The sequence below is a fragment of the Arvicanthis niloticus genome, chromosome 21 (assembly GCF_011762505.2).
Source record: "Arvicanthis niloticus isolate mArvNil1 chromosome 21, mArvNil1.pat.X, whole genome shotgun sequence".
Classification (NCBI taxonomy): Eukaryota; Metazoa; Chordata; class Mammalia; order Rodentia; family Muridae; genus Arvicanthis; species Arvicanthis niloticus.
In genome coordinates, this window is record NC_047678.1 from 29,999,622 (window position 1) to 30,023,886 (window position 24,265).

General features: G+C 45.9%; 3 pseudogenes across 2 annotated transcripts; 2 read left to right on the forward strand and 1 right to left on the reverse strand.

Moving 5' to 3' along the window:
- The first annotated feature begins 3,119 nt into the window (after positions 1-3,119).
- The window catches only part of LOC117693835 (coiled-coil domain-containing protein 12-like), a 53,140-nt pseudogene continuing 31,994 nt past the window's right edge, over positions 3,120-24,265 (forward strand).
- On the forward strand, positions 4,233-6,094 carry LOC117693607 (cathelicidin antimicrobial peptide-like; annotated as a pseudogene). The gene is made up of 4 exons (XR_013105733.1): positions 4,233-4,480; positions 4,991-5,095; positions 5,237-5,308; positions 5,922-6,094. The product of XR_013105733.1 is annotated as a cathelicidin antimicrobial peptide-like (transcript).
- Positions 9,054-17,669, reverse strand: LOC117693832 (nucleoside diphosphate kinase 6-like; annotated as a pseudogene). The gene is made up of 6 exons (XR_013105534.1): positions 17,484-17,669; positions 15,376-15,486; positions 12,198-12,300; positions 10,381-10,420; positions 9,838-9,998; positions 9,054-9,506 (listed from the first exon to the last, which is right to left on the reverse strand). The product of XR_013105534.1 is annotated as a nucleoside diphosphate kinase 6-like (transcript).

The following is a 24,265-nucleotide window of genomic DNA, read 5'->3' on the forward strand; positions in this document are numbered from 1 at the left end:
GCTAACTGGTGACTTTAGATCCCACTCCCGTCCCAAGTTTTACCTCATTGTATCCCCAGGAATTATCACCCTAAGAGAGCTGAATGCCAGGCCAAGTCAACAGCACCTCGTGAACCCTGCCTATAGTCAAGTGGAGTTCCTTAGAGCTGTAACAGTCAGTCACAGCAGGATGGGCGGACCCAGCCTGCTATAAACTGAGACAGGACATGCCCTGTGGGAGTCCACTTTCACCCTACCCACCACACTGGCTCCCACCCCAGGCAAGATGGTGAAGCCCCACAGGTACTTCTTCTCTGAGAAAAAGTTCATGAAGATGAGGCTGTGCAAGTACAGCCCCTCCACCAGAATCCAGTAGTATTTGTTGCCAGGAAGTAGAGGAAAAAGGTCCTGGCCACTCGGCAGCCAGCCTAAGAGACCAACCAGGGTTAGTTCCAAATGGTAGAACCTGCATCTTATAGGCAAGGTTTTGGTTCTCATTACTGTGAGAAGTTAGTTCTCTCTAGGCTGCTGGGTTGGGACCAATGTAGTCCATATCTGTGACCAGGTAGACTCAAGGAGGGGGCAGAGAGGAGACCCCTGAGATGGGGATCAGAACTGTGAGGCTGGATGGAGATGTCTTCTGTCCTCATGGTAAAGGTCTCTTAGAGATACCGGGGTGGCCTCCCTCTGTAGTTCAAACAGCTCTGTCCAGGCTATGTCTGAGTCACACACACCCTTCCCCATCCCCTATCCTACTGATCCCATCTAGTTCTATGGATTCTGTTCTATGCAAGAGCTCTGAGTTTCAGAGAGCTTTTGACCCTTCTAGGCATGGCTGGCTATCTTTTCTTTAAGGAAGTTGCCCCAGCCCACCCTGTAGGCACAAGCACCCTCATCAAAACTCCTGGCCTCCCTCTCGACATCTAAATCCATTAGGATCCTGTGCTGTGCCTGCCATCTGCAAAGGGAAACCCATATTTTTTTAGCAAATTTTCCATCCCTCTGCCTCCTTACTCCACACACCACACACACACACACACCACACACACACACACACAGAGAGAGAGAGAGAGAGAGAGAGAGAGCCAGAGAGAGAGACAAGGTGCATGTCTGTCTGGTGTGAGGCTTTGTGGGCAGACAGCACTTTCTGGGTCCAGGATGGTAAGGATCACCTGAGACTGCTGACTTCCCCTGCTGATCCATGATCCATCTCTTTTAGGCTTCACTCTGGCTGGGAAGACCCCCATACTCGGGAGACCCTTCCTCAGCCTCCGGAATCGCACCACCCAAAGATCACAAGAAACTACCTGGATGCAATCAGCAGAGGTTTTTAGGGAAAGAGCTGGCAGCCAGCGGTCTGACCAGGTACACTCGCGCTGGAGTCAAGGTCCGACCCCCTCGCCAGTCCTTGGAGGGTTTTTAAAGGGAAAAACCACAAACCAGGGGAGTGGGATGGGTTGTTAAGATACAAAACATGAAAACAGTGGAACAATCAGAGGTATTCACTCTAAATGATTAGTGTCATGTGGAAATCGCCCTGCATTCTTCTCAAAAATGTGGTTTTTACCATGCCATTGGTGCCCTATCGGCCATTTCAGATTGCTATCTTACTTTCCGGCTATAGGGCTAGGGACCCACCTAGTGGTAGCATCTTTATCTGTATCAGGAATGCCTTCCTGCTTGGCGAGGCTTGAGGAATGTAATCCAGCAAGTGTCTTCACCTGGAAGTGAAGCCTGAATCTTATTTCAGTTCTGTAAGGCAAAAATCTACACATATTTCAAAAATGGCCTTTATAATTTTCACTCTCAGGTCTCCTCCCTCTATTGAGCCCACCCTAGGTATCCCTGACTGTCCTGGAAGTCGCTATGTAGACCAGGCTGGACTCGAACTCAGAGATCCATCCACCTGCCTCTGTCTCCCAAGTGTTGGGATTAAATGCGGTCACCACCATTGCCCTGTGCTGGTCAAACTCTTTCTATACTGTGGTGCTTATTTGGCCCTGGTTGCTGTTTGCAGGATCCTAGGCAGGGAAGGCAGCCTGACTCTGATTATGTTGCAGCTCCAGAAAGGGATGAGTGATCATTCTTGAGTTCATAGGAAAAGGCCATGCAGCCAGGTCTCCAACTCAGCAGGTCTGGAGTCCAGCCAGAGAGTGGAGAGCGAGGCTTAAGAGCAACCACTCATCAGGAGAGTTCCAGGTGCCACTGGCTGCTGCTGTCTGTAGAGCAGGAGAGGCTGACCCCAGAGTGAGATGGGTTTGAGAGTGGCCAAGGCAGGTTTCTGAGTGTTTGTCTGGTAGTGGGGCTTTAAGAAGAGGTTATCTTATGTAACCACACTGAACCCAACCCCCTAATTTTCATGATGCCTCAGCCTCTGAAGTGCTGGAATTACAAACGTGCACCACCTCACCAGGCTCACGGAAAGTTTCTCAAGGCATTTGCTCTTGAAGAATTGGCACAAGTGCATAAGGATGGCTAAGTATTCCAAGAAGGCAATCAGGAGAGGAGTGTGGAGGTGAGGCAAACCAGAGCAATCCACTCCCTGTATTCTCTTCCTCTAAGGTCTGATTCCACTTGCTTTTCTAGGAATTTGGTTCAACTTAAAAATTAACTGCCCCAGGACACATCCTGGGAGGAGCACATTCCTTAGTCCAAGGACACTGCTGGATTACCCTGCTGGATTAACATTCAGAGGAAGCAGGGATTAACATTCTCAGACCACACCTGCAGGTGGGGAAGGCCCTAGGCAGGTAGACACATTCCTCAGGAGGAACCAATCCTTGCCATTTACAGACAAGGGTGGTCCTTGCCACCTCATTCCCCAAAGACCAATCAGTTTAAAAGTCACATTGTTCCACCAATCATATTGTGCCTAGTCACTGTTTCTCTAGTCCACCCCTTAAACAGTATAAAAACTGCTCTTACTTCAACTTGAGGTTCTTCTTGGTTCTTCTGGCCTGTATGCAGAGAACTCCAGTGCACTGGGTTATTATTATCATCCAACCTCAGGTTATTGCAGTGAATCCCATCTGTGAGAGTTTCTGGGGGAGCGTGTCCCCTGGTTTTAGATCTTTAAGTCCAACACTTTCTCACTGAGTCTGTGTGAGGCCAGAGCAGAAAAGGAGGAGGCCTCTGAAAAGATGGCAGCTGCTCCTGCTGGTGTGTGCCAACTTGAAGAAGAGGCGCTGATGCGGAAAGAACGGCTGAAGGCCCTCTGGGAGAAAGCTGGGTGCAAGGACAGGGGAGATGGGAAGCCACAGCACAAGAGGCTCAGAGAAGAGGAAGAGGAGCACAGGGAACCCAGGTTTCAGAACTATGTCCCAGAAAATAGAGACCTGAAGAGGTGGCAGGTCCCCCAGGCCAAACCAGTTGCATTGGAGGAGAAGGTGAAGAAGCAGCTGGAGGCTGCCAAGCCAGAGCCTGTCATTGAGGAAGTGGACCTGGCCAACCTAGCACCTCAGAAACTGGATTGGGATCTCAAGAGAGATGTGGCCAAGAAGCTGTAGAAGCTGGAGAAGCGGACCCAGAGAGCCATCTCAGAGCTGATCCACGAAAGGCTGAAAGGCCATTAGGACAGCCTGGCCTCTACAATGCATGCGCCACCATCCAACAAGAGGCCTGTGACTCCGACTGAGATGCTTTCCGTGTTTCATCTCTTCAGCACACACACATCATATGGGAAGGTAGTCTCAGACAGGGATGGGGTTAGGCTGACCAGCACTTCTGGGTCTTGAGAACTGAGCCAGCCCACTGAGTCTCCCCTTCTCTTGGTTATGGCAGTTCATCTCCCAGGGGTTTCCACTACCCCGAGTGGGTCAAAGCTGCGATCTGTACTTATGTATGTAAACAGAGCTTTGTAAGTTCTGGAAATAAAGCTGCATTTAGTAGAGGCGTGTCGCTTTCATTTTTTTTTTTGTTGCTTGGGGTTGGACTTGGGATGCAGAAGTTTTACTTACTATTCTTACTCCTGGGTAGGACCTCTGTTGTGGCTTTCTGTTTCTGCATTATTGGACCAGGATCCCATTCAACTTTGGGGAGCAAGAGGAGAGAGGGAAGAAATGGAAAAAAGCAAGTAATGGAGGGGTGTGTGAAGGGAAGAATGTGAGTGGTTGAGGCAAGGGATAATAAAATGAAGACTCACAGAATTCTGGAGCAGAACTGGCACTCACCTTGGTAGGTTTCTTGGTGAGTGCCACATATAGGCTCACTGACCTTGAAGTAGGGGAGTATCCATCACATCTGGACATCTCAGGATGAGAATAAATGAAGCTCTCGTGGCCTGGAGGAGGCAGTCTTGGGAACCATGCAGTCCCATAGGGACAGTCCCTTCCCTGTGGAGGTTGCTATCACTGCTGTTGCTACTGGGCCTGGGTTGCCTCTAGCCATCTCCCAGACTCTCACCTACAGGGAGGCTGTGCTCCGTGCTGTGGATGCCTTCAACCAGCAGTCCTTGGACACCAATCTCTACTGTCTCTTAGACCTGGATTCTGAGCCCCAAGGGGTAAGGCAGAGGAAGAGCCAATTTCTAATCCAAGGCACCTCCTTTCAGTGTAGTCTCTCCTTTCCACAGGAGACTCCATAAATCTGTGTCTCCTTTCAGATCGCCAGCATTTGGCTTGGAATACCTGCTGTGGCACAAGATGCCTGGACTTCCATTGCAGGGACTGGGGTGGAATCTTGGCCCTGGGAATTAGCCTTTTGTTTTTTCTTTAAGTTTTTCCATATCCAAATGAGGGACACTACCTTAAAGTCCCTAAGGTTGTGCCTGATCCTCGAGTGCCTCTCTCTTTGCAGAAGGGGAGCTGCCTGAGGGCTGATCTCATTCACTGGGAGGGGGGTGATGGAGGAGGGGGCTCATTTTTTCTTCCCTCTGTACCTCAGCCCTAGCACCTGTCTCAGCACCCAGCATGTAGTGCTGGAGGGTCACCCTGTCGGTGCATGTCAGGAGACTGATCCTTCAAGTTTTGAGAATGGGCCTGAGACTAGTCTCCCTCCTTTCTTCCCTGACCAGGATGAGGACCAGATACTCCCAAGTATGTGAGGTTCCGAGTGAGAAGACTGTGTGTGCCAGGCAATGCAGCAGATACCTGAGCAATGTGCCTTCAAGGAACAGGGGGTAAGGCAGAGGGGCTGGGGGGTGGGAGTCCCTCTTGAGGAACTAGTCAAGGAGTCACAAGGGAATATTCCATCCAGTGGACTAGGGTTTAGGGGTTATGGCAAATGAATTCCAGTTTGACCATGGTTTTTCTCTTCTAAGGTGGTGAAGCAGTGTATGGGGACAGTCACCCTGAAACCGGCCTCAGATTCTTTTGACATCAGCTGTAATGGGGTGAGTGGGGTGCAGGGGATGGTGAGGGGATGGAACATGGGTTATCCTGCAGACCAGTTAGTCCCTATTCCTACCCAGAGCAGAAGAGAGCTCCCCTCCATCCCCTTGGCTCCTGCCTTGAGCCTGAACTTCAAGACTGTCATTCCCTGGAGTAGTGATTCAGTTTGGCTCTTCCTTGGGAGGCAGAGGCAAGAGGATCCCGATGGGTTCTAGGCCAGCCTTACCTACATAATGAGTTCCAGGCCAGACATGGCTACATAGGAACTTGTTCCGGATGCAGATTCTTAGATCTCACTAAGACTGACAGGACTCGAGGGTGAGGACTTTTTCACCTGGGGTTTAATACACTCTACTGGATATTCTGAGTCCTGCTAAATTGAAGTTCAGAGCATTCTCTTAGGGTACACTTTCTCAGACCCTTGGGAGCCCCTTGCTATTCCTAGGCTCCGGGTTCTCATCTTTTATTGGGGTTAAGGATCCAACTGCATGTCCCAAAGGCTGAATAGGGTCCAGAGGTTCTTGGAGTATCCCAGAAGTATGGTCTAGGTGGGGAAGAATCTTGGGTGGCCCTGGAACCAGCCCCACAAGGAACCCATTTCTTCCTGGTACACAGCCTGGTATACAGCCCTTTCGGTTCAAGAAAGTTTCACGGCTGGCTGGACTCCTCTGGAAAGGTGGGGAGAAGATTGGTGAAAAGCTTAAGAAAATTGGCCAGAAAATTAAGGATTTTTTTTTTTTCAGAAACTTGCACCTGAGACAGAGCAGTAGTCCTGCCTTGGCCTGTTTCTGGATCCCTAAATAATAAACTTGGTAAAAGAAACTTCTCTCAGTGGCTTTTGTATTCATTGTCTTTACCTGTGGAGGCTTTCTGAGCACATGTGTGTGCTATAATTTTATGTTCTCTATGTGTGTGTGTGAGAAAGAGGAAGGTAACTGTCCATTCAGGAGGTGTATATAAGTCAGCAGGGCAAGAGGTCCACTTTCAAAAGGTTATAGCCAGGCAGTGGAGTATTATGTTTAATTCTAGCACTTGGAGGGGCGGGGCAAAGGCAGGTGGATCTCTGAGTTTGAGACCAGCCTGGTCTACAGAGCAAGTTGCAAGATAGCCAAGGGCACACAGAAAAGCCCTGTCTTGAACCCTCCCCTCTCCCTCCAAAAAAAGATTCATTAGCTGGCTAGTGATGGTATATAGCACTTGCAAGTGAGAAGCAGTTGGATCTTTGGGTTCAAGGCCAGCTTGGTCTATAGAGTTAGCTCTAGAACAGCCAGAGCCAACCAGAGAAACTGTCTTTTTATTTATTTATTTATTCATTATTTTGTTTATTTGTTTTTTTGTTTGTCGAGACAGGGTTTCTCTGTATAGCCTGTGCTGTCCTGGAACTCACTCTGTAGACCAGGCTGGCCTTGAACTCAGAAATCCACCTGCCTCTGCCTCCCAAGTGCTGGGATTAAAGTCGTGCACCACCACTGCCTAGAAGGCTAGAAGAGATGTTAGATCTCCTGGAACAAGAGTTACAGGTAGTTGTGAACTGCCAGATGTAGATGCTGGGAACTAAACCCAGGGTCTTCTGCAAGAATAATAAGTGCTCTTAACCACGGATCCGTCTCTCCAGCCCCTAAACATTCATTTATTGCTTACCTACATTTGACCTAATATATGACTGTCAGGTAAAATATTTTTAGGAATGGTGGTGGTGGTGCACATCTTTAGTCCCAGTACTGGAGAGGCAGAGGTAGGCAGATCTCTGAGTTCTTATGGTTTTCAAGTCCCCTTGGCCACTGTAAGACCTGAGTGGTCTCAGGGGTTTCTTTAGGTCTGTGGCTCTAACCATAGCCTCCACACTTCCCTGGGTCTGAAACTTGGTATCCAGAAGGCTCGTAGAACCCACAGGTGACCAACATTTTGACTCCATCTGGTCACCTTGGGGCAAGTGTCTAGCTCCACCTGTGGTCCTGTTGGCATTCAGCCAAGACTCTTCATATTGACTCTTCATAGTCAATACCAGGAACCACCAGTTCCTAGAGCTGAACTTCATGCAGACATTCCTCTAGGAAGAGTCACAGAAAACAATGTCCTAGTGAGCTCAGAAAAAGAGGAAGTCAAGACAACCACACCCCAACAGAAAAACTCAACACAAAAGACACAACACAAACCATCACCAATGGCCTGGTACCAACCAAACCACTCCCTATAAGGGAGTTGGGACTTACAGCTTGGTTCTTGACTAAGGGTCTTATCCTCAGAGTGTCTGTCAGAAGCTCTTTCATTGGACACAACTTTGAATCCAATAGTTTTGATGTGTTCCTTGTATCTGGCTGTGTCTATCTGGAACTGCATGTGCCTCCTTTGAGTTGGCCTGATTCCATTTGCATTCTAACCTGCTTTCTTCCTCTGTTTCAGTGTAAATTCATCATTTGAATTTGCTTCTAACTGGACAACCTGATGTGGTCTTATTTTTATGTTGTTTCATCTGGTGGTGGTGTTATTGTTATGCTCATATATTTATTCTGAGGAATATTTTTAAATTGCTTTTTTTAAATCTCAAGTTTTAAGTTACATGTATTTATTTACTTGGGTTATGCATAACTAATTACGTCTGCAATGACTACTTCCAAATAGACTCACATTCTGAAATATTTGGAATTAGGAATTCAGCTTATAAGCTGGGGTAGGGAGTACAATTTAGGCGACAAGTGTTCTAAAGTTACATCTTTGGGATACTGACCTGTGACAGCATGTATCAACTAGGAATTTGGGCTTGCAACTGTACATGTGTGTTGAAATGGGATGGCCTAGAACAGTGGTTTGACGTTCTATCTAGATCTTAGCTTGAGCAGTGTGCTCAGATCTCATACCTGGGTGTACTGCTTGGTAGATACCTCTAGTTGTGGATGTGCACCTCAGATGTGGACCTCAGGCCTTAGAGCTGAATGTCACTGCAGAGCCTCTACTCCGTGTGTTCAATACTAGCCAGTCCTCTCCCTTGGACACAGCCCTGTGCTGAGGAACATACAGAAACCCACTTATCTTTACCTTCTGAGTGCTGGCATTAAAGGCATGTGCCACCACATCCCAGAATCTTTATCCTCTAACTCAGGCATAAGCAAAAGCTTCCTGAACTGTAATATGGGCCAGCCCTCTGGGCACCTGAAACAAGTTGTGTTGAGCAGCTCAGGATGACCAACCATAATCAATTCACCTGATGAATATAGCTGTGCAAATGACCCTGGCTGAAAGTAACAGAAGCAGTCAGCTGACAGATAACCAGGGATGTTCTTCGGCATTTTAGACCGATGACGTTTGCTGTAATGTTGCAAAGAATTAACTGTCGTGTTGATATAGTGGAGGTATAACTGCCATTAGTACCTCTATGGAAATCAGAAATCCTGTCTTATTACCCAGCCTCATTAAAACACACCTTCACTGGGCAGAGGCACAGAGGCTCCTTGGAGCAAAGAGGTGCTTCTGCCTAGGACACAGCCCTGTGCTGAGGTCCACAGCATGGTTTGAGTCCACACTGAACTTTCCTAGGACACAGCCCTGTGCTGAGGTCCACAGCATGATTTAAGTCCACACTGAACTTGGTGAGTGATTGTGTTTATGTGCTACATAACCAACTCACTGAGAGAGTCTTACAGGAGTCTCTCTTGAGCACAGATCAGAAACCTGGCTTCAGGGTAGATGCAAGGACTCCCATGAAGAACAGAGAGAAAGCCTGTACAAAAATACTGCCAGCCTAGAGCATTCGGTAGCAAAGAGTTTACTAAGGAAGCCAGGTCAGATGCTGGTTACACAGGCACTGCATTTTCCTGACTAGTCAACAGGCTGCTCTTTCTGGAGGAAGGAGGACAGTCCTTTGTAAAAAGAGAAGTCACCATCCTTCCTGAACACCCATGAATACTCCACAGAAGAGGTAGATAGAGGTGGACTGCAGCAGCTGAGCTGTGGGTGGCTAGACCTTCCAGCAGGAGGTGAGGTCCAACAGGGACAGTGCCTTCAGCCCACCTTCTCAGGGACTGATAGGACTTTACTAGGCTGGTTTGGGCCCTCCTGTTACAGCTGCACAGTGGATGCCTTCCTCTGGACTGTAGTGCACAGGACCACAGCGTAGCTGGGGTTTTTCCTCCTCATACCAGCGCTGTTCACTGAAGTCAGGGAAGAAGGCTGCAATCTCTCTGCTGGCGGAAACCACAGAGTCTATGAGAAGAGGAGAGGCAGAGAAGAACTACTTAGGAGGTTGAGGCAGGAGGACTGCAAGATTGGGAAAACGGCTCAGAGCATAAAATAAATAAGAGAATGGGCCATCACAGGGAATCTAGGGTAAAGATAAGCAAGACTCAGTCACAGTCAGGCTCAGAAATATGAACCACTCAGTCCCGGGATATATAAAGAAAGCTCACAGGCCACATGGCTGACACAGCTACAAAGGGCCAGAAATATGAGACACAGCTCACTGGAGAGAGCACGGACTGTCAGTCTCCCACGTGGCTTCCTCACCTGTGGCTGTGGATGAGAGGTTTAGACTCACCTGAGCCATGGGTGGTATTTCGGGTGTCAGTGAGGCCCAAACTCCCACCAATTGAATCTGGGGCTATATGGCGTGCTCGAAATACTCTGGTGGGTCCCATCAGTGTCCTCCAAAGTTGGATGGCATCTTTGTGGGCAAGGATGTAGGCTCGGATTGGCCCACTGGGAATAAAAAAGGGATATGATCACTTAGTCTAGAAACTGTTTGTGAGCAGGGCAAGAATAAAAGTGAACAGTACATTCTGAGGGTTCCTTTCCCTTCTAGTGAGTACTGATGCTGGTGTAAGAAAGTGACGGGCAGAGGTGACTACTGATGTGCAAGAAGTGATCAACAGGACTGCTAGGCAGCAACAACAGTGCTCCACCCCAGTGCTCCACCCCGGCCACTGGTCCAGCAACTACAGAACAGGTGCCCACCGGGTTGGTGTAGCACAGCCATGTTTTTTTAGGCTTGACAGTGGTAAGTGAAATCGACAGTTCTATTCACAGGGAAGAGGAGGTATCTCACAGCACGTAAAGATAGCAGGACCAAAATTAGAAGTACCTTGTCATGAATTCCACCAACCGCTGATAGAAAAAACGCCCTGCTAAGAGAGAGTACCTTCAATGGAGACCATGGTGCTCAAGAGAAGGTTCTCACTTCTCACTCCCTATAATGTCACACCGATTAGTTTATAGAGAAATAACAAGAAGCTTGGAGTCTGACATTTCTGAGTGTGGAAGCAGACTGCCACTCACAATCTGTATGGTTTTGATCAATTCGTTACCTTCTGTAACTTGTCTTCCCACTTCTGTGCCCTGAGGATATAACATCAACTCCCTATGATTTGGGAAAATTTTTTACTTTTCTTTGTGTGTGTTTGTGATACAGAGAGAGAAACAGAGAAAGAGAGAGTCAGAGGGAGAGTCTCTCTACATAATCCTAGCTGGCATGAAACTCAATATGTACCAAGTTGGCCTTCAACTCACAGAGATCCACCTGCCTCTGCCCCTTGAGTGCTGTATATTTTTTTCTGAAAAAAACAAAAACAAAACAAAAACAAAACAAAAACAAAAACAAAAAAACCCCAAAAACCCAAAAACAAAAAAACACCTCCCCCCTCCAAAAAAAAAAAAACAAAGCAAAACTCTTTTCCTGTGTTGTACGTACCTTTAAACTTTAACTTTGTCATTTAAGAGGCAGAGCTTCTGTGAGTTTAAAGGTAGCCTGTAGCCTGGTCTACAGAGTGAGTTCCAAGGCTACACAGTGAGATACTGCCTCAAAAAAAAAAAAAAAAAATGTTGGGCAATGATGGCACATGCCTTTAATCCCAACACTTGGCAGGCAGAGGCAGGCGGATTTCTGAGTTCGAGGCCAGCCTGGTCTACAGAGTGAGTTCCAGGACGGCCAGGGCTACACAGAGAAACCCTGTCTCGAAAAACCAAAAAAAAAAACAAAAAAAAAAAACAAAAAAAAAAACTGATGAAGCATAAGGTTTACTGAATACACCGCCTGCAAGGAGCAGGGGGCAGTACCTAGAACACCACCTGCCTTTTCTAAGTCTGAGAAGATTAAGTGAAATGCTAAGCATAAGGGAAACACTTGACACAATAAATGTTCACTCAGTGTTAGATACTGATATTTCCAAGACATAATATTACGTTTCTGATTGGAACTCTACAGGAAATCTCTTCTAGGAATAGAAAATCCCGATTATAATGAGAAGTTTGTGCGAAACAAACAAGAAGAGTCAGGGAGATGGCTCAGCCAGGAAAAGGCCTGCATTACAGGAATAAGGACCAGAGCTGGAGTCCCAGAACACATACACATGCCAGACATGGGGCACACATTGGCAAACCAGAGTTTGAGGCAGGTAGATGCTTGGGGCTCAGGGACAAGCCAGCCTTATCTACATGTCAAGTCCTAGGCCAGAGATGGGACCCTGGTTGAGGGAAAAAAGTGGATGATGCCTGTGTCTGACATCTACAGCTGTCCTCTTGCCTGTACATGTGTACATGTGCACTTCATACACATATATGCACACGTGCACACACACACCACGAACATGCACATACATGTGCACACACACACCACAAACATACACACACATGTGCATACACACCACGAACATGAACACATACGAGCATACACACCACGAACATGCACACACACATATGCACACACCACGAACATGCACACACACATGTGCACACACACACATGCACACACGTGCACACACACGTGCGCACACACTCCACGAACATGCACACACACATATGCACACACCACGAACATGCACACACACATGTGCACACAAACACATACACACACGTGCACACACACACACACATCTACACCATAATATCGACTACTGGCCTTACCTTCATGCTCTCAGTAAAACTTCCTGCAGTCCTCAGGCTTCCACTGCAGTTCTCTCATTCGTACAATGAGGAACTTGTTGCTCAGAATCTGCTGATGAACAGCCTAGAGAACCAATCATCCCAGAGAGAAAATCAGTCAGGACTCAAGCTGTCCAGAAGGATTAATTAAGTGTCTATTCCACTGAAGAGTTATGTTGAGTACCCTGCCACCCACACTCATGTATTAAGGTCAGCTGGTGGCACTTTTGCAAGGCCCTGTTAAATCTGAGAAGGTGGCCTTCCTGAAGGTGACATCATCAGGAGAGTGCTCTTGAAGGGGACCCTGGGACCTGAGTCTGTACACACTTCATACCCCAGCCAATGCTGCGAGCACTTCTCAACAGTGTTTATCCTCAACACAGGCTCAGAGACACAGGGCCAAGCAGCTCTGGACTAAAACCCAGGAACCTTTAGGTAATGAATCTTCCCTTCGTTTATGTGTGGCCCAGTGGTAGAAAGCTGATTAACAAATAGAGTGGGTCAGAAGAAGAGGGGCAAAGGTCAAGGTCTGAGTTATATTGCTAGAGCATGAACGTAGGGTACTTGGAGACAGGAAGTAATGTCCCTAGGCCCCACCACCCAGAACAGCTTGCTATTCTTTTGAATGGCCCTTCCCCGTTTTCCTCATTCTTTCTACACCATCACATTTGATTAAAACCTCTGCAGCTTAGTCACATGCTCTGATCAGAAAATTCTGGGTGGTTTCTACTATGGAACAAAGTATGTGTACCTCAGCCTAGCACTTACCTCTTCTCTCTGGTTCTGCCACCCTGGCCAGCCAGCCCTGCATCAATGTCTCCCTTCTTCTCTCCTGGCATTATCAGTTTGTTCATCCTTTGAGGCCTGAGTCCTACCATTCTGGAGTGATGTATACTGTATTTCCTGCTGTTTCCACACTACAGGGAGCCTGCTGAGATCTTAACCTAAGGATAACTAACCGTCTAGTTCTCGGGAGAAACATTTCCTAATACTAGAATTCACTCATCTCTTGTCACTCTATCTCACGTTGCCTGGACTCTTTTTCTTGTCAATTCCATTCACTCTACCATTTCAGATGGTTGTAGTGCTTTCCATGTACTGACCATCAGCTCAGGACTTCCACCCTTGTCCTCAGGTCTGAGAGTGTGACAATGTTTGTTATGTAAGGGGATTTTGAAGATATGATTTAGGTTACTAATAAGTTGATTCTGCTTTAGCTAAATCACCTGCTTGGATTAAATAGTCACATAAGGGCCAGCAAGATGGCTCAGTGGCTAAAGGTGCTTGCTGTCAACCCTGATAACCCAAGTTCAGTTCTCAAAATCCACATTGTGGAAGCCAAGAAACAATTTTCCTTAAGCTGTCCTCTGACCTGCACACATACATCATGACACACACACATGGCTGTCATTCTTTCTCTCATACACACATAAAACAAACAGATAAATAAATGTAATAAAAAAATCACACAGCCCTTTGAAAGCAGTTTTCTCTGGCCAGGGTTGAAAGTTAGAGAGGTCTAAAGAATGTGAAGGACTAGCTGCACCACTGCTGTGTCTGACATGTGTGAAGAATGTGGTTATCTCTGGAAGAGCTGGCCCTGCCTGACGGCTGGCAAGTGCAGAGCTTGTGTGAACCACACTCTGTCAGCAGCCCAGCAATCCTGGAGTTGGAAAACCCCTAGACATTTTTTTAATCTTTATATTTTCTGAGACATGGTTTCTCTGTGTAGCCCTGGCTGGCCTGGAACTCATTCTGTAGACCAGGCTGGCCTGGAACTCAGAGATCTGCCTGTCTCTGCCTCCTGAGTGCTGGGCCTAAGGAGTTCACCACCATCACCTAGGTAATCCCTATCTTGTCTTTGGGCTCAGGAGACCCTAAGCAGGAGATACCCCAGGAAAACCTACTGGACCTCTAAACTATGAAATTGTGAGATAATAAACATGTATGATTTTTAAAAATTATTTTTATTATCTTATGAAGTGTTTTGCCCTTAAGTAGTTCTGTGTAGCATGTATGTGCCTAGTGTCTGAGGAAGCCAGAGGAGGGCATTGGATTCCCTGGAATTGGAGGTACAGATAGTTCTGAGCCAACATATAGGTTCGGGGAATTAAACCCAGGTCCTCTGGAAGAATAGCCAGTGTTCTTAAGTGCTGAACTATCTCTCTAGCCTGAAATGAGTGTTGTTTTAAGCTGTCAAATCTGGAATATAGCAACTTGTAACTGATATGTATGTATAAACATATATACATATGTATTATATAAAACTAATTACTTTAATACATTAGGTAAATAGTTAACTAATTAGTTAATACATTAGTTAAACTAATACATGTGTTAAACTAATATTAACACACACATATACAAAGAGAGAGACTGAGACTAGATTTTTTTTCTTTTAAATTGGGGCTGGGCATGTTAGAATTCATCTTTAATCCTGGTACTCATGAGTTCTAGGCCAAACTGGTCTACACAGCAAGTTCCAGGCTGGCTGTAGCTACACAATAGCCTTGTTCCAAAACAAAGAAATAGAAAAATTGAGCCAAGAAGATGGTTCAGTGGATGAAGGCATTTGCTGTGCAGGCATGAGGACTTAGTGCTCATATAAAATAAATAAAAATAATGCAAAACCTTCTATTTCTTGTCTTTTAGATATGCTGTAACTCTATAAAAGTAGAGTCTTCTTAGGGTCAGACCCCACAGCCCTTGGCTTTTTTTCTTTTCTTATCTTTTTCTGAGATGGGGTTTCTTTGTATAGCTTTGGATATCCTAGAACTTGCTCTGTGGACCAGGTCTGCCTCTGCCTCTGCCTCTTGGGTGCTGGGAAGACTAAAGGCATGCACCATTGCACTCAGTTTGCTTTTCTTCTTAACTGTTCTTGTGGTTGCTGCATCTGTGTGTGTGTGTGTGTGTGTGCGCGCGCGCGTGCACACGCACATGCACATGCACAAGCCGGTCAGATGACAACTTACAAGAGTTGGTCCTCCCCTTTCACTATCTGGGATCCAGGGTCAGACTCAGGCCTTTATATGCTGGGCAGACAAGCTGATCCCTCTAGGTTTTCAACCTCAGCATCTAACACATGACTCAAGTGTTTGTTGCCACAGGTGGTCCTGTGTCACCTGAAACAGTGCAATGGAGGCTTCAGGTCCATTCTTACCTCCAGGATCAGTGGGTGGGCAACTGCATCAGGCTTGATCAGGGCTAGTGTGAGTTGGAGAGCCTGAGGACTTTGCAAGATGGCGCTCATCTCAGCCCTGGCATCGGAGAGCTGGATTAAGGACCACACAGCATTGAGCTCTCAGTACCTTCTACCCTGGAACCATGTAGCCTTGCAAGCTCAGCAGGGCTTCCACCCGACACTCACAGAGCTACACTCTGTGTTATATTTTGGGGCTGTAGGACACTCATTCACTTGGCTATTTGTACTCATGAGATGGTAGAGGGGACACTCAGGTTACCCTGTGAGATATACATTCGGTTCACACAAGTATAAGGGCACCAGGGAGCTCTCCGTTGAAGAGAAATTAAGTTGAGACACTGCCACCTGACTTTGTCAATACTTTTCTATCTTCTACACTTTTTTTGTGTGTTTTAAATAAGGTTTATGATGTCTACTCTTCAATAGCCTAGCCATAAGACTACAATGACTGTCTCCTGTTTTTTTTGAGACAAGGTTTTTCCCCTATATAACCCTAGCTGTCCTGGAACTCACTCTGTAGACCAGGCTGGCCTCGAACTCAGAAATCTGCCTGCCTCTGCCTCCCCTGAGCACTAGGATTAAAGGCGCCTGCCATCGCTGCTGAGCTTGACTGCCTCTGCTTGTAAGGCCCTACTCTCTAGCTGCCTGCTATCCACTGTAGAATTGGAAGGATAATAAAAATGCCTCATGGCCACACAGCATCTCTTATCTAACACTTTATGTCATTTGTATGTATTTATCATTTGTATTTGTTATGTATGTGTCTATGTATTTGTTAACAAATAGAGAGAAGGTGTACAGGGCCACACACTGGGCACAATAGTCTCATTATTTTTAGCCTGAATACAGCTTAGGAGTCATGGCAGTAGTACCAGGGTAAGACCAAACAAAGAAACTATGCTAAAGTTTCTTCTGCTCACATACCCCACTTGACCTAATAATATTCTACATGATCAAATGGCACTGTGGCCAACTGCCCAAGGGGATGTCCTTGAGACCTCCAGTTCCTCAGCTCCACACTATTACCAAGTTCTAAGACTCTCACCCATGCAAATTTGTAAGGACAAAAAGTCCACACAAGTCTTCTCCTTATAACTACCATTACTCTTGCGGACTTTTTGGCACCCTCCTCATTGGTTCCTAGGCTTTTACTCTTGTCCCTCTAACTCTGTTCTCAAGTACATTACAACTACTGGAATAAAAGCTAAGCATATATTCCCCTCCTTAACCTTCTATAGCATTCTCTGATTTTTGAGCTCATTTGGGTACTTCTGTCCCTGGGAACTTCTCTGGGGGGAGTCATGTGGAGCACCTTCTCTCTTTTGCTTGTAGGCTTTTTCAGTTCTAGGCCTTTCTTGGCTGACGATCTGTGTGTAAGTAGGTGTTCGTAACCTTGTGTGTTCCACTCCCTGCTTATCCCTTACTTGCCGATTTGAGCTCAGCTCACTTCTGCAGTCAGGCTTTCTCCTTCTCCTTCTCCTTCTCCTTCTCCTTCTCCTTCTCCTTCTCCTTCTCCTTCTCCTTCTCCTTCTCCTTCTCCTTCTCCTTCTCCCCTTCTCCTTCTCCCCTTCTCCTTCTCCCCTTCTCCTTCTCCCCTTCTCCTTCTCCCCTTCTCCTTCTCCCCTTCTCCTTCTCCCCTTCTCCTTCTCCCCTTCTCCTTCTCCCCTTCTCCTTCTCCCCTTCTCCTTCTCCCCTTCTCCTTCTCCCCTTCTCCTTCTCCCCTTCCCCTCCTCCTTCTCCTCCTCCTCCTCCTCCTCCTCCTCCTCCTCCTCCTCCTCCTCGGTCTTCTTTTTTTTTGGTTTCTGAGACAGGGTTTCACTGTGTAGCCCTGGCTGTCCTGGAATTCACTCTGTAGACCAGGCTGGCCTCTAACTCAGAAATCCGCCTGCCTCTGCCTCCCAAATGCTGGGATTAAAGGCGTGCGCCACCACTGTCCAGCACAGTCAGGCTTTCTTAGTGATTCCTTTGATTCCATATTCCTCATTAAAGGAAAGCTTCATGAAAGCTCATGTCCGTTTAGCTCCCCATCTTCACCTTAGTCCCTACGCAGGGTGCCTAGTATGTACCTGGCTTTCCACAGTATTTATCTGGGTGAATCAGTGCAGGAACCTGATCCAGCCATTCCAAGGCCAGGGTGCTAAGGGGTCTCCTGGGAGGACAGGCGACCTGTAGAGAGGGTGTGGTTCCAGTTAGGTTAGGGCTGTTTTAGTTATTGGTTTACAAGAAAATGCTGTCAAGTAAAGAAACTGGCTTGACTTAAAGGTCACCCTATCAGACATTTACACATTTTACAAGCTGCCTGGCCAACTGAGGAAGCCACATTTTTAGTGCCCATGATGGTCACGTGGTTGCTGGCTCCTCAACTCCACCTCTGCCTCACTTCTGCATCCATGCCTCCTACTCCCCCCGCCCCCAGTTTTGGCGCCCAACCCTCCTATTGCCCCCACATTCTAGGACACAACAGTACACAACCTGGGTTTCTCTACTACAGGCCAAAGTCCACCCCAGACTCAGCTACTCCGGCTCCAATGGGGGCCCTGGTTCTGGGTTCACGTGGTACTCCCACCAATCTTCCTGTCCACCAGGCACTGAGTTAGATAGTCCGTGGGCCCTTTGGGGTCCTTCAGGCACACATCCGGGCAGCCCTCCGGGTGCCACAGTCTAGTTCCACACTCTTGTTGTGTTAGAGGGCTCAGTTGCAGCGCCTAGAGCTTGTTTACACAAGGTATCTTCCTCAGGAAAGTCTATTTCTTTATTTTTCTTTAAAGACTTAAGGTTTTTTTAAAAAAATGTTACGTGTAAGCGTATTCTGCTTGCACGTATGTGTCTCACGTGCAATCCTTGTGCCTATGGAGCCAGGAGCAGGTTCTGGATCCTCTGGAACTAAAGATGGCTGTAAGCCTAGACCTGGGTGTTGGGAATATAACCCAGGTTCTCAGGAGGAGCAGTCAGTGCCGTGCCCTTAACCACTGAGCCATCTCTTTAGTGTGAAAATCTATCTATTTATGATGTTTTGCCTGTTTGTGTATGTCTGTGTGCACCATGTGTGTGCCTGGTGCCAGTAGAGGCCAGAAGGGGCTGTCAGCTGGAACTGAAGTTGCAGATTGTTTTTTGAGCCACCGTGTGGGTTCTGGTATCGAACCCAACTCCTCTGCAAGATCAGTGAGTGCTCTTAAACACCAAACTATCTCTCCAATCTGAAAGTTCATTATTTTTTTTTTTTTTGTCTGTCTGTCTGTCTTGTTGGTAAAAGCACGAGTCCATTTCTGCTTTCACGGGATGAGAATAGCTTCTAGTCAGGCACCTTGTTTTAATCTTACTTCCCAGGCAGGCCAAGCCCAATTTTACTTTATATCATACCTCTGGAGTATAAGAGACCTCCCATGAGCTTAGTCTTTCTTCTGCCTTCGTGGTATCTGCACGCACATACAATACACACAGTGGAAGACTAGTTGCATAATTTACATTTGTTTCAACCATTCTCAACAATAAGCCAGCATAATCAAAGGACAGATTAGGTAAGGAGGATGCAGGGCTTTATTTGGAACTGGTGTTAAGAACCGGGCAGTAGTGTCACACACTGTTAATCCCAGCACTCTAGAGAGAGAGGCAGGTGGTGGATCTCTGAGTTTGAGGCCAGCTTGGTCTACAGTGAATTCCAGGACAGCCAGAGTTGCACATTGAGACCCTATCTAAACAACCCCCCCCATTGCAAAAAAACCAAACAAACTAACAAAAAAAAAAAAAAAAAAAAAAAAAAACGACAAAAAGGAGTGGCTGGTAGGTAGAGGTCAAATAGGTCTATCGATAATCTAAGGAGCTACTGCAAACAGTAGCTTAATGTGGCAACCAAATATGCCTGCCTTCTAATTCTGTTACTTCAACACTATATTAGGGTTCTCTAGAGTCACAGAACTTATGGATAGTCTCTGTATATAGTAAGGGAATTTGTTATGATGACTTACAATCCATAGTCCGACTCCCCAACAGTGGTCAGCTGTGAATAGGAAGTCCAAGGATCTAGTAGTTGCTCAGTCCCACAAGGCTAATAGAGTGTAACAGATATACTGGCAAGTAAATGCAAGGAGAAGAAGAGCAAATCTTCTTTCTTCCAATGTCCTTATGTAGGTCTCCAGAAGAAAGTGTGGCCCAGATTAGCGGTGTGTACCACCAAGCCGGGATCTGTGATTTGTTTTGTCCCAGGCTGACCTTGAACTCAGAGGTCTCCTTACCTTAGTCTCCTGGGATTCATAGCCACTATGCCTCAAGATCTCCATGTCAAGATCTAGGTCAGAAACTTGTATCTCCCAGCCTCAAGATCTGGATCACAGGTGAGCAGTCCAGTTCTGGATTGTAATACATTCCAGATATAGTCAAGTTGAGAACCAGTACAGTAGCCATTACAAATACTGGTGTATTTGTAATGAACCTCACTTGAAACAACAGCAAGAATAAACATGTGCATCATTACCAAAACATTCAAGACTACTGGGGCATCACCTTACATCCACGTAGTTAGAAAACAACTCAATGTCTAGATTCTAGTGGTTCTTAGGCAAAAGTTTGTCCTGGTTTTCAGTTCTTAATGTTGCTAAGACTCCAACAGATTTGATGATAATTATGAAACGGTAAAGGGCCTGAGAAGATTTCAGTTCAGTTTCCCTGGGACTTGGAGTTCTATGGTAGTTAGTCTCCATCTTGCAAATCTAAACTCAGTTGGGGAAAATCACTTATTAAGAGGTGAATAGTGGGGGCTGGAGAGATGGCTCTGGAGAGAGCGGTTAAGAGCACTGACATCTCTGACAGAGGTTCTGAGTTCACTTTCCAGCAACCACATGGTGGCTCACAACCATCTGTAATGGGATCTGATGCCCTCTTCAAGTGTGTCTCTGAAGACAGCTGCAGTGTACTCATATAAATAAAAAGTAAATAAATCTTTAAAAAAAAATGAATAGTGGGTTGGCAAGACGGTTCAGTAGATCAAAACATTTGCCACCAAGCTTGATAACCTGAGTATAATCTGCAGGATCCACATGGGATGAGATTCATCCCTCAGCCACAGGTTGTCTCTGACCTGCACATGAATGTGTGATGCTCATGTGCACACACACAATAATCAATGTAATAAAAAAATCAGTAGCTGGAGAGATGGCTCAGTGGTTAAGAGCATTTCCCACTCTTACAGAGGACCGGGGCTCAGTTCCCATTGCCCACAGTTTATATAAAACCTACTGACTGCTCATATGTAAATGTGTAGGGATGAACACTTGGGATGGAATGAGCTATCAGAGAACTTCCCCCTAGAGAAAACTGATTCTCTCTGCTGGCATTGATTAGCTCTTAATCTTGCTGCTGGTGGGGAGCTTAAAAAATATCTTCCATCTATATCAGCATGTCACGTGATGTCATTATGCAGGTCTTGTTTAGGGAAGCATATTTCATGGGGCACAGTTTCCCTGACCTGCTTCATCCAGTCCAGCTTAAGATTGTTTTGAGTCTTAGATCCCTTAACTGGGAAGTATTTAGAAACACCATTATCACCAGGAATCACTCCAATATTATACTTAAATTTTCTTTCAGCAAAACTCCGAGTTCCAAGCTGGAGACCTGGCTCAGTGGTTAGGAACACGTAGTACTCCTGCCGAGGATCCAAGTGATTCCCAGCCTCATGTCAGGTTCTCAAGCTCTGAGGAGACCCACACCTTGGGTTTTTGTAGGCACCTGCACGTACTCACACTTAGACACATATACATGATTTAAAAAATCATCAGGCTGGAGAGATGGCTCAGCGGTTTAGAGCACTGACTGCTCTTGCAGAGGTCCTGAGTTCAATTCCCAGCAACCACATGGTGGCTCATAACTATCTGTAATGGGATCTGATGCCCTCTTCTGGTGTGTCTGAAGACAGCTACAGTGTACTCAAATAAATACATCTTTAAAAACAAATCTTTGGAGCTAGAGAGGTGGCTTAGCAGTTATGAGCACCTCCTATTCTTACAAAGGTTTGATTCCTAGCATCCATATGGTGGCTCACACCATTCGTAACTCCACTCCTGAGAACTTGACCTTCTGGCTTCTGCAGTATCACAAATGCTTATTGGTACACAGATACATAGTACACAGTACCCTTTCTAGTGTAGTTGTTATGAGACATGCTGAGAGCTATACTGCTCACAGGACACATATCAAACTCAGTTATGACCAAAGCCCACAGCTTGTAGACATTGCTGCTACTGAGATATTCATTCCCACATTGTACATTTCATTGGTTATTTGGTCACAATTTATGTGAAAATATAGAGAAATGAGAGCATTGAGTATCTGATATATTGAAAAGGTTCTTGCCAGGCGGTGGTGGTGCACACCTTTAATCCCAGCACTCAGGAGTCAGGGGCAGTTGGATTTCTCAGTTCAAGTCCAACCTGGTCTACACAGTGAGTTCTAGAATGGCCAGGGCCACACAGAAGCCCCGTCACAAACAAACAAACAAACAAACAAACCCTACCCACTCCCCCAAAAGGAAAAGTTTAGCCCTATTGATTTTCAGCTCAGCGTATGAGGTAAGTAAGTCTTTCCAGCAAAAAAGAAAATGTTTACCAGCCAAGTTTATGCTGAGAATCATTTATTGAAGAAATGAATGAATGAATTTGAAGCAAGTATCTTCTACTACCAAGTTGTTCTTCTCAAGGAGCTGCTCTCTTTCAACACTCCCTACGGCTTCGTACACAATAGTGTACTCTACCACTGAACTCCAGACCCTGGCTCCCAAATTGGGAATCTTTGAAGAGTCAGTCATACTCCACACGGCTCTCTGAGAACTCAGTAACTTTTATTAGTGTTCAAACTCATCTGAGGAGTGTTCCTGTAAGAGAAATGTGTGCTTAGAGGAACTGAAGTCAGATTAAGAGAAAAGCCAATGCATTGGTAACCACACATACCCACAATCCAGCAGGAGGGTGCTGAACACTGAACTGGGGCTGACTAGAGACATTCTGATCTCATTGCAGGATAAAAAGAAAGCAGAGTAGATATAGGCAGAGAGGAAAAGCAAGGGACGTGGCTGCCTATGTGATTCTGAGGACTCCACTCCAGCAGAACAGATGGGGAGTAGAAGCATTACATTAGAGGCGTGTGGTACCCTGGGATAGAACAGGGGCTGCATGAGGAACAGAATGGGAAACTGATGTCCATATTCAAAGTTTAGCCCTATTGATTTTCAGCTCAGCGTATGAGGTAAGTAAGTCTTTCCAGACCTCTGCTTCTTTGAATATGAGATGTAGCTAAGAGCTATGACTTTAAAGATTCTGTGAGGGATCTGGGAGAGGAGATAACAGTAAAGGGGGTGATAGTAGGCAGGAAACAGGGTTGGGGATAAGTGACAAGGACCAGCCCTCCTCCTGTTATATGATACAGATAGAGAACTTGTGCAAGGCTGTGGGGAGGAATGACAACCCATTTATTCAGTCTCTTGCTTCACACCATGAAACACTGCCATAGGCATGTATGTCACTTTGCAAAGCTGAGAACATTTCTTTGTACTTTTCAAGGTTTGGAAATACTGGTCCATAAGATACATATGTACTCAATTTGTTACACTGTCTAAAACCTGGTTGTTCTCCACAATGACTTTAAGTCCTCCCTGCTCCCAGCCATTGTGAGACTACTGCCCTCTTGTCTCCACCAGCACTGATAATGTCCCAGCCTTTCCCAGTATAGCTGGTAAATTGGAATGCCATTATTGTTTCAGTTTGAATTTGTCCAGTTATTCAAGAGCATTTGACCAGGCTTTGCATGTTAATTAGCTCATGATCAAACCCAAGAGCACATCCTGTCCCTAATTTTTGTTTTAGAAACAAGGTTTTACAGTGGAGGCAAGGCTAGCCTCAAAATTACAATCCTTCTGCTGTAGCTCTCAGGTGCTAGCATGTCAGATGTGACTATTTCTTCTGTAAAACTAGTCTTTGCCTATTTTTCTGTGAGTTTTTCTGAATATTAAGGTACAAGTGCATGGCTTTAGTCCCAGCACTCTGGAGGCAGAGGTCGGTGGTTCTCTGTGAGTTCAAGGTCAACCTGGTCTACATAGAGAGTTCCAGGACAGCCAGGGCTACTTAATGAAACTATCTCAAAAAACAAACAAACAAACAAACAAACAAACACCCCAAGGGGCTGGGGGTGCTTAAAGGAAGAAAGAAGAGATACATATCCTTGTTTTCTGCCTGAGATTTGGGACGTTGGGGTGGGAACATTTTCTTCCAGGTTCTGCCAGCTGTCTACTAACTTACCCGCGGTGTTCATTATGTACCGGAGATCTGGCATCAGCTGGAGTAATCATAGGAATATAATATTTTCTAATACAGTTTTAGAGAAAACTAACATAATCTTAATGTTTAACTCAAAATTTAGGAGAATGGATTGTTACCCTGTTGAGTTATAAATTTTTATTTCTTGCTTTACTCTTAAAAATGAAAAAGGAAAAGAGACTTTACTCTCACATGGTCCATCATGCACTTTAATTACAGTTCTGTCTTCATATCTGGAAAAAATTATATTATGAAATCATTGTTTGTTTTTTATATGTATGTTATGTATGTATGTATGTATGTATGTATTTATCTATTTATTTATTGAGGCAATGTTACTGTGTATAACAGTCTGGCTGTCCTGAAAGTCAGTCTGTAGACCAGGCTGTCCTGGAACTCAGAGATAGCCTGCCTCTGCCTCCTGAGTGCTGGGACCAAAGGTATGCACTACTACTAGCTGGCTTGAAATGATTATTTTTGTTTTGTGGTATGCCATAAACCATGACACACCAGTTCTTTCTTGGTGGGACCAGGACAAACAAAGTTAA